General features: G+C 42.4%; 1 long non-coding RNA gene across 1 annotated transcript; it reads left to right on the top strand.

Moving 5' to 3' along the window:
* Positions 1–6,950: 6,950 nt before the first annotated feature.
* Positions 6,951–8,069, top strand: LOC135373908 (uncharacterized). Its single transcript, XR_010416659.1, has 3 exons — positions 6,951–7,114; positions 7,179–7,308; positions 7,928–8,069. It is a non-coding gene; the product is annotated as an uncharacterized LOC135373908 (long non-coding RNA).
* The last annotated feature ends 1,344 nt before the right edge of the window (positions 8,070–9,413 follow it).

The following is a 9,413-nucleotide window of genomic DNA, read 5'->3' as shown; positions in this document are numbered from 1 at the left end:
TTCACAGCTGTCCAACAACAACGTGAGCGCAAGATATCGGATCTCACCGACGATGATGATTGGAGCTTTTATGGCGCACAAGCAACTGGGGATATAGGGCAGAAGTTCACATTTATCTAACATTTTCTATGAATCGAATAAACCAGCTGCGTGCTTCGTACCGTGATTAAGGTTCTAAAAGCTCCGCCGGGATAGTGTAGCAAATGCAATTATTGTAAAATTCGTTACATTGTCGCCCAGTTATATTTTTATTTTCTTCTCCAGTGAAACGAACAAACCAGCTGCATGCTTGGTACCGTGATTCAGGTTGTTATGACTCAACCAGGACAGAGCAGCTGGCGGCTCGAAAATGTAATTATTTCCAAATTATACGTATTACCACAGTCCTTCGGTAAAACGGCCATGATAAGAGAGAGTTTTAGTACATCGTCCGCTATCTCCTTTGCGTACGGAAGGGATAGGGTTTGTGGCTCTGCGCACTGCGCGAAGCTCTCTTTGTGTTCTGGGCGTGCGCAGAACAATCAACGCTATCCCTTACGTACGCAAAGGCGATAGAGTACGATCTACGAAAAACCTCTAATACATTCGAGGTGAGCTTCAAAATTAAGCTTTCACGAGCGCTACGCAAACACAGCGATGACAGGAAACCGGATGATAACTGTACGCTACTTGTGTAAGAAACAGGTGCTGCTAATTATGTAGCACCTGTTTCTTACTCAAGGAACAGAAAAAATAGCACCAGTTTTCTTTTGTTCACAGGTGAAAGAACAGGTGTGCACACAGAACACATGAAAGAACAGGTGTGCACACAGAACACATGAAAGAACAGGTGTGCACACATGTAAGGTGCCAACGAGGAGGACGAGAGGGTGGGGTCACGAGGAAGAAAGAAGAGGACACAGTTTTGGACTATTGGGTTCCTTCGAGAAGGAACATTACAACACATATGACAGAAAATAGATTGTGATGAATTGTGCAATGAGTAAAGTTCACTTTACAATCTGCAGGTCTTTTATAGGATATTGGAATGGAAGAAAACTACTCACTCGGCTCGGGAATATTTCTCTGTTGCTCCAGCTGTTTAAATACCAAATATTACCAATTACATTACGTTACCAATATTACCTTGCGTAAGGTACATTCAACAAATTTGGTAATCTGTATTTAATTAACTGAAAGTCTTAAGCTGTTCGACATGTCGGTAGTAACCAGCGAGACAGATCTCTGAGCGCGTATGTAATACCTCTTCGTTGTAAGGAAAGTACATTTATGAAATCACTACCTGTCTTGACCAGTTTTATACTGAACTGTAACAAGTGGTAGATGGGGCTGATTCGTAGAATTTCATGCTTCATAAAAAGTGTTCCACATGATCTCTCAAATTGAACCCTATAAAAATACCATGTATAGTTTTTGTATCATTAGAATATTTTGAATACTAGTTCTTGATGTAGAATATCAGATTAAAACGCAATAACAAAGTGGTGAAAACAAGAGAGAGTTGTCCAACTTTAGCTTGACTGCCGTAGGGGATGTGTACTTACATTTACACACAATGCCGGAAACTTTAGATAATTCTCTAAAAGAGATACTCACATCGTTCCAAGAGATGACACCAAGTGATTTTACATTATCAATGCATTCGACCAATGAATGCTCCAGGTATAACAAAGAGCACATTGACATTGACTTGTATTTTCGGCTTAACACAACTGGCTTACCTTTTGACGCATTAAGTGCTAAGCATTTCCTTCAGACCAGATGTTTATTTTATGAAGAACCGTGTCTCCTTTAGCTATAAGATCAGTTTCACCAGGTGTAGTTATTAATACGTTCATGTCCTCAGCATACGCAAACGACTGGGCTTCTTTGACAATGGAAACTATCTATTTGATATACAAAATAAAAAGTAACGGACCTGGGGTCTGCCAGCGTCATGCTGTTGGTCCCACAATATAGGACCACGACACGTACACTGGACGGTAGCAGGTCAACCTCTTGGATGAAGTCGAGGATTCGTCCTCCGCTCTAGGACACGAACATCGTGGGCGCCGATCGGGCCCTGGGATTGAAAAGGTGATGGAGGTACTTGTCCAGGAACAGTAATAGTAGGTGCATAATGGGGATACTTCCTTTGAATCCTCGGTCTGACTCTCCTGGTGGTCATCGCGGAAAGATAAGCTGGGAGAAATGTGTTCGGGTGACAGCGAAATTAAATAGGTTGTTGAAAAAAAAAAGAGACAGACAACGAAGGTGTAGGATGTAAGAAAAAAGGAGAACATGATGGCTGAGGCTTCTGACCCACGTACTGTGCTTGATACGTGTTACATTCAGGAGTGGATCCAGACCCTCCGCGTGTGTGTGTGTGTGGGGGGGGGGGGCTTTTTTTGTCTGAGCGCGTAGTGAGGGAGGGGGAGATGGAAATCCAATGCATAAACTGACGGTTTGGTGGGCGGTCGCCCAACCGCCCCCCCCCCCCCCCTGGATCCGCCACTGGTTTCATTCGATTACATATACAGCGTTAGAGGAGTCGCAATCCAGATCAGCGTTGGTCTTGACGTAGAAATCGAATTTTATGCACTTGTCTGATGTTTGACTTGATGAGTTTATGCTCTTGACTGACACAAATTCCGGATAATACGCAATATTTTGTTAGTGGCGTAACTGACATGTTTATCCCGTGATATGACATCACTAAACTAGATGCCGAGTGACTTCAGTGGCGTTAATTATCAAATAATTTTACTGGCGCACGTGTGAAAGATCCGCAAAACGTTGTTCATTTTGATTGTTAAATCTGGGAGGCATTTTCCTTGCAGGAGTAAACTGGTATCATCAGCATAAGCTAGTATCTTAAGGCTCCGATCCCATTCCTTTCGTGATAACAGAAGTTTCCGTGGGAAGGTTCAGCTGCTCATAATTGCCCGTACTTAAAGAAACTGATGTGATTAGGAAGTAGCTTTCCCTGGATACGCTTGTACGTTCCGCGTTTTCTTCTAGATCCTATGATAACTGTTTCATAAAGTTGTGCACATGGCCGGGAAAAATATGCTCGCTAATGCTGTTTTCTGTAACCAACATATGGCGGAAAGAAATCAGGATATTAGTGACGCTTTTTTGTGCGTCGTTAGCATTATCACTTCAGAAGCCACATACGTGGCGATATTTATGGTATACGATAGTATACTATAAGTACGCAATAAATGGGAATTAAAAGAAATTAAAGACTAGTCACTTAACCTGTACTTATCCTCGGTGATTAAAAGGTAATTTAAAGTAATTGAGATTACTTAGACCTTGATGAAATGGACCTTCATATAGTAATTGAAAGTGTCGATCCGAAATTCAAGTGCAGACCGGGAGTGGAAAATCGGAAGTCGAGTTGAACCGGAAATGGATACCTGAAGTCAAGAATAGACGGGAAGTAGACAACCGGAAGTCGGGTTTAGACCGGAAAAAGCGCTTGGTGTGAACACATTTCTCTCGCATTTACCACTATATCGCCACGAAATGTTTATGAAAAAAAAATGTGCACCACATAAACACAGTGTTTCAACAACCTCTTTTGCACTTGAGGGAGTGTACACTACTAAGTGGGAAACTCGTGCTTCATAAAGAAAGCTTCGCTATTGGTTTGTCCTACTGTATCTATACTTGTAAAGCGATATTCGCCTAACACTCATTTTTGGAGATGCTGCAGGCATAGGCCTGGTGCATATATTTTTCGTTACGTGTATTTTTATTTCTTTTAACAGCGTCAACGTCGTTTCGGTTTAAAATATCTGTCATCTCAAAGTCATCCTTCACTGTTAGAAGAAAAGGTATATAAAAGGTATAAAAAAGGTATAAATACGGTTTACAGTACGACATTTATACCTCATCACCATTGTGTATACCCCGTTTTAAACCATGTGTAAGGTACAGATCACTGATTCTATACCTTCCACGGCAGCTGAGGGTATAAAAGAGTACTCCTATATTACGTTTATACCTTCAGCGTTTGTATACCTTTTCTCCCGCAACATCTGGGATCACATTAATATGTGACGGCGACTATATCATCTCAGTTAAACAATAAGTTAATTTAAAAACATAGTCAGTAATACAGTAGCATTCTAATTATATTGGGTAGTGACATCTGGAAGCCAATTATTTGATTCAAAAATAAATAAATTTACACGCCCTCACTTTTTAAGTTGCTTCCCGCGCGAAGGATGGTCTCCACCATGCGTAGCCGCGGTGTGTTGTATATGTATCTGTTCTCCAGTAAATGTCAACTGCTCCTGGAAATATTTTTCCTAATATTGTTGCTATTGCTTCTTGGTTTCCAATTTAATGCTAACTGTTACTGAATGTCTTTCCTCTCCGATTCACATCCATGCTTTGTGAGTTTGTGCGCGAGTGTCTCCAGGTATTTTCTTTTTTGTTATCGTTCCTTTGGTCCTGTTTTTTTTTCTTCAATATTTGTGGAAAGCTGCGCTGGGAAGCCGCCACTCGGATATGACGCTGAAACAAATCGAATATTACCGTTTTTCTTCAATTATACCACAAAGCCCTTAAAAATATACCCTCTAGGAGGTATATGTTTATACCCTGAGGTGCAAATAATATGCCTTCAGGGAGGTATAGAGATAGTATACCTTGAGGAAGGTATAGCGTTTAAAAGGTACAGCTCAAAAGGTATAGCTCAAAAGGTACACGCCCTGGGACAAGCCGTTTGTACCCCAAAAGGTATAAATTTTTCTAACAGTGTTGGGCACAAGCTCCTTTTTATACCTGTTTTTACTCTCATAAGAGAATGTTCCTATACACCGGCCATTCTATTCGTTCTCGTAAGCACGTGACAGCTACGCATGCCGCCTCACTGGTGGAGCTGCATCAGAGCCTGATGATCAAGTTTCATATTTCCATTGCATTCGTATGGATGAAAACTAACGGCTTCTTAGATTTATTGGGTCCATTGTGTCCTAGTTATTTGCTCTGGCTCCCCCGTCTTTATTATTCGCAGCTAAGATGTTTCTTGGGTACAACAAAATAAAATGAAATGACAGGTGTCAGAACATTTTTCGTTATGTTGACAGGCGTCGTTGCTAACTGCTAATTACCCTGATGCACCACATTAACCGAATATTTATAAAGATACTGTGCAACACACAATCTTCACCAAGCTGCATGATTTCTTCGATGAAGATGTGCAAAAAAAAGCATGCCTTCTCCTTACTCATTCGCTTAGCCATTGTCATTTTCGTGTAACATCCTTACTTGTGTTACTTTGTTGCAGCGAACAAAAGCATTCTGCGTGAAATATCATTCGATAGAAATGAAGTTCAATTTCCCTTGCGATGAGGATATAACATGCTCATAGAAGAATGCCAATTGTTTAGTATTATTCGCTACTGTGTCTTTCAACAATGAATAGAGGCCGGATATTGAGAAAGGATGCCTCACCCTGCAGGTGTTGCTCAGAGCTACTCCTCTTGCGCGATTATAAAGTTTACAGATTAATTACGGCACCTCTTCTAATTCTTTTGTGTGTAGAGATTAACGCGCTCCTACTCAACTGTATCATAGATATAGCGCATGTTTCATCCAGGTAATTGAATGCACAGAAACCGAATTTCATTAAGTCACACAATAGGAAGCCAATTTTCTGCAATTGCTGTTATCAAATCAGTTCATTTTCTTCTGTCGGTATGGTGTATGTGTGGCCACATTTTGAGATTCACATATATAAAAGCATTAAACGAGGCCAGGTAACCTGTTTATTGCGGCGCGAAGTAAGCATGAAGTCCCCTGGACACCGAGTCTACGTCGCCTTGCTGCTCCTTGCGTAAGTTTTCGTTTTTCATACGCTTACTCTAAAAAGAACTACTCTACTCTGGGAAAGTGTCTGTCTGTATTAATTTAATATGATGACTTACTCTGTACATATGTCATTAGTAAGACGTTGGACACGCGAGGTGCTTCGATATAAATTTGACATTCATTCCTTCGCCACATGCAATGACTACTCGTGTGTTTGCTTGCACTTCAAAAGTCCAGCCATCCACTTTGGGCGGCAGAAGCCTGGAGGGACGTCGCTATTTCAGAAATGATATAGGATATAGAAATGAACTTCATCACATAGCACGCTCCTAGCCAACCATGATCCCGAATGGCTACGTTCTCGCCCCTGATTTGTTGAATACGGGAGGAGGAGCCTATTTTGTGTCCATTTTGCACGGCACAAAATAGGCTCCTCCCCCGTTTTCAACTAATCTAGAGCAAGAACGTTGTCATTCGGGGTGATGGTTGGCTAGTAGCGAGCTATGTGGTGAATTTCATTTTTAAGAGTTTAGCTTCGAGCTAGCTATGTGTATTGATATGGGAAATACAACCCGAGTCGAAGGAACAACAGTAAGGCTGCCTATTAACAGCCTGTAGTACATCGCTTAGTCGAACACCAGGCAGCCGTTACTTCATCGCGATGGTGCCTTCAGGGTTTTCATGTGATTTGCGATGCCAGCAGGAGAAGGTATAAGAGACGTGAGAAAAAGAAAAAACTAAGGATGGAGAGGGGAGCTGCCCAGATCACGCTGTCTGACCGTCCGTCCGAGGCTGCTTTCTCCGAGTCATTTTGTGAATTTTATTTCCAAAAACCTGAACAGTAGGACGGTTCGTCAAACGTCATTCTATGAGCATCTTATATGGAAGCCGCACGTACAGAAGGTATAGTGTATGACCTGTTGCAGACCTTGGAAGTGTTATGCGGCAATTCTCGCTTCATGCCGTCGTGGGTTAAACTGAGACTCTATTTCTCAAGTGTACGTACTGTAATCTTATATGGGTGGCTACAGTACATGATCACCAAAATATCTTAGGTTATGCAAAGGAAAGCGATACATGTAATAGAAAATGTACATTACCGTGCCCGACTTGTTTCCTTGTGCACTGTAAAAAGTGGTCTTATTTTACGGACGACTTTGCAGACAAAAGTCTGTAAAATTTTGCGGCTCGTGTCTGTAATTGCCTTTTACTACATGAAATCTATTTTCTTGACCAAGATGGCGTCTCTCGTTTCAAGCGACCAGTGCGCTGATCAGAGTTATTTGTGCACTGTTTAACCGCCATTCAGGTAAGATTCGCTTGTTGTTTCGTGTCAAAACAACATGAAACCGAAATCGAAATTAATATTGCAGGTGGCGCCGTATTCGTGCTGCGCAGATCATGTGACGGCTGCTTGGCGGTATTTTGGCAGACGACAGTACAAACTACATCTGCTGCATGTTGAAGTTTGTTACGGCGGCACTGCTTCTCCAAACTTGCATTGTAAGCAAACGATAAAAGAGTGAGTAAATCAGAAAAGGAACGAGTACTTTAGGCAAGCGTGCATCTCGCATTGGGCACGGAATATGTTGCGCGGCGTCGGAAAGGCCTAACTGTGTGGCCGAGTTCTCGATTATCTGGCCCTTCTGTATATGATACCCATAAGGTAGAATCTGGATGTCGGTCACGGGTGTTATCTGTTCTAGCTTCTTGGGAAAGTGTGCCAGCTTATGGCTGTAGCGACTCTAGATTTGTTATATATAATATGTTGGTCTGTGAATGCTGTGATATGCTAAGTGGTAGTCAGGCAGTTCTCACTTCCTTTGCAGGGCACTTTATTGATTTTATTTGTCGCGGGAATAAACAAGTAAGGCAAGGAGTGGCTCATTGCAAACCGTGATTTAAGTGTGATGTATTATGTTTTTCGGCGTACTGGGTTACGGAAAGAGCGGCAGGACTCGTGTATTGTGTGATTTCCCCAGTCTCAGGGTTCGTTATGAAGATAGGTTACGGACTTTTGTGAAGTATTCGCCGCGCTTTGTGCATGAACGCGTGAACTGGTGTGGCCACGAAGCATATTACAAAGTCGACAGTATGTAATTGTCGTTCACATTTTCCGCAGTTGACTGACTGTAAAAGCCGCAAAAGTGTTGCGGTGCAACGAAAGACATTCGTTCCTGTCGCGGCTGCTGTCCTCTCCTGTGTGCGCACTGTTGCGCTACATGAAAGGTGAGCAAAATACAGTGCAGTACCAGCTTGTGGTGCGCTCTCTGCCTCTTTCTCTCTGTGCATGTGGTGCATGCTGTTTCTCCCTTTCTCCTCCTTTTCTAGGCCGAAATGTATCCATGTAGATACTGTGGCACACAGCTAGCTACTCTTACCGCATATGTCAGCCACCAAAGATGTCACCTGAATACTAACAACCACAGATATCCATGCTACTCTTCTGCATGCTCATCCACATTTAGTACATACTCATCGTTTACTCACCACTGTCATCGGTATCACCAGCAGGGAGATACTGCAGTGTGTGACGCACCTGTAGTGCACTGTCCTGCAACACTGTGTGGAAAATTATGTTGCACCAGTGAGATTTCGCCTCACATAAGGTCTCATTTGGACAGTGGCCAGAGTGTTCCATGCCCTTTCTCTTCGTGTCACAGGCAGACCCCATTCTCTACTAAAAATGCATTTTCAATCCATATGTCGCGGTATCACAGGGGCTTGCATGCACGTATGTCTGCTTCTTGTACTGTTCAAGCTAACAGCTTGGGAGCACAAAATGAGACTCATATAGCAGAGTCAAATAATGAGACAGGCCAAGCTGATGTTCCCAGCTACAATGCGGGCAACTGTCCTTTGCCTGATGGCAGTGAAGAAAATCTAGTTGCACGTCTTGCACTCAGAATGATGTCCAAAGAACACATACCATCATCGACCTGTGATAAAATTCTGGGGGACATTGCTACAATCTCTGAAGCAGGTATTGACACCATGAAAAATGCAATATGCCTGACAATTGATAAGTACGAGAGTGGAGGTGGAAGCTTTGCTGAGCTAAAGGATGCCATCATCTCTGACATTGACTCACATTTCCCTTTCAAATCTTGTGCCATGGAGCAAAACCTGTCTACCCCATACCGAAGGATGTCATATTTTAGAAAACATTTCAAATTAATTGACCCTCTTGCTGTGTATCTTGGCAAGCATAACGGGCAGAAATGCCACTACCATTACGTTCCTTTGAAACTGAGTTTATCACGACTTCTTCAAGATAAGTCAGTCCTGTCACAGCTAGACGAATTCCACCCAGTCTGTGTTGAAGGAGTCCTTCATGATTTCACCGATGGAACTCGTTTCCAAGAATTGCAGGCTGTGGCAGATGAAAATGTCCTGTACCTAATATTGTACCAAGATGCATTTGAAGTTGTCAATCCTCTGGGTTCAGCAAGAGGTGTTCACAAAGTTATTGGGATGTACTACACATTGGGAAATTTCAACACTGCAAGCCGTGCAAAGGTGGATCCGTTGCAAATGATTTTGGTCTGCACAGAAAAACACTTTAAAAATTTTAAAGCAGAAAAAGTGTTCTCAAAAGTAGTCCAGGA

The sequence above is a fragment of the Ornithodoros turicata genome, chromosome 1, assembly GCF_037126465.1.
Source record: "Ornithodoros turicata isolate Travis chromosome 1, ASM3712646v1, whole genome shotgun sequence".
Classification (NCBI taxonomy): domain Eukaryota; kingdom Metazoa; phylum Arthropoda; class Arachnida; order Ixodida; family Argasidae; genus Ornithodoros; species Ornithodoros turicata.
This window is presented reverse-complemented; position numbering and strand designations above follow the sequence as displayed.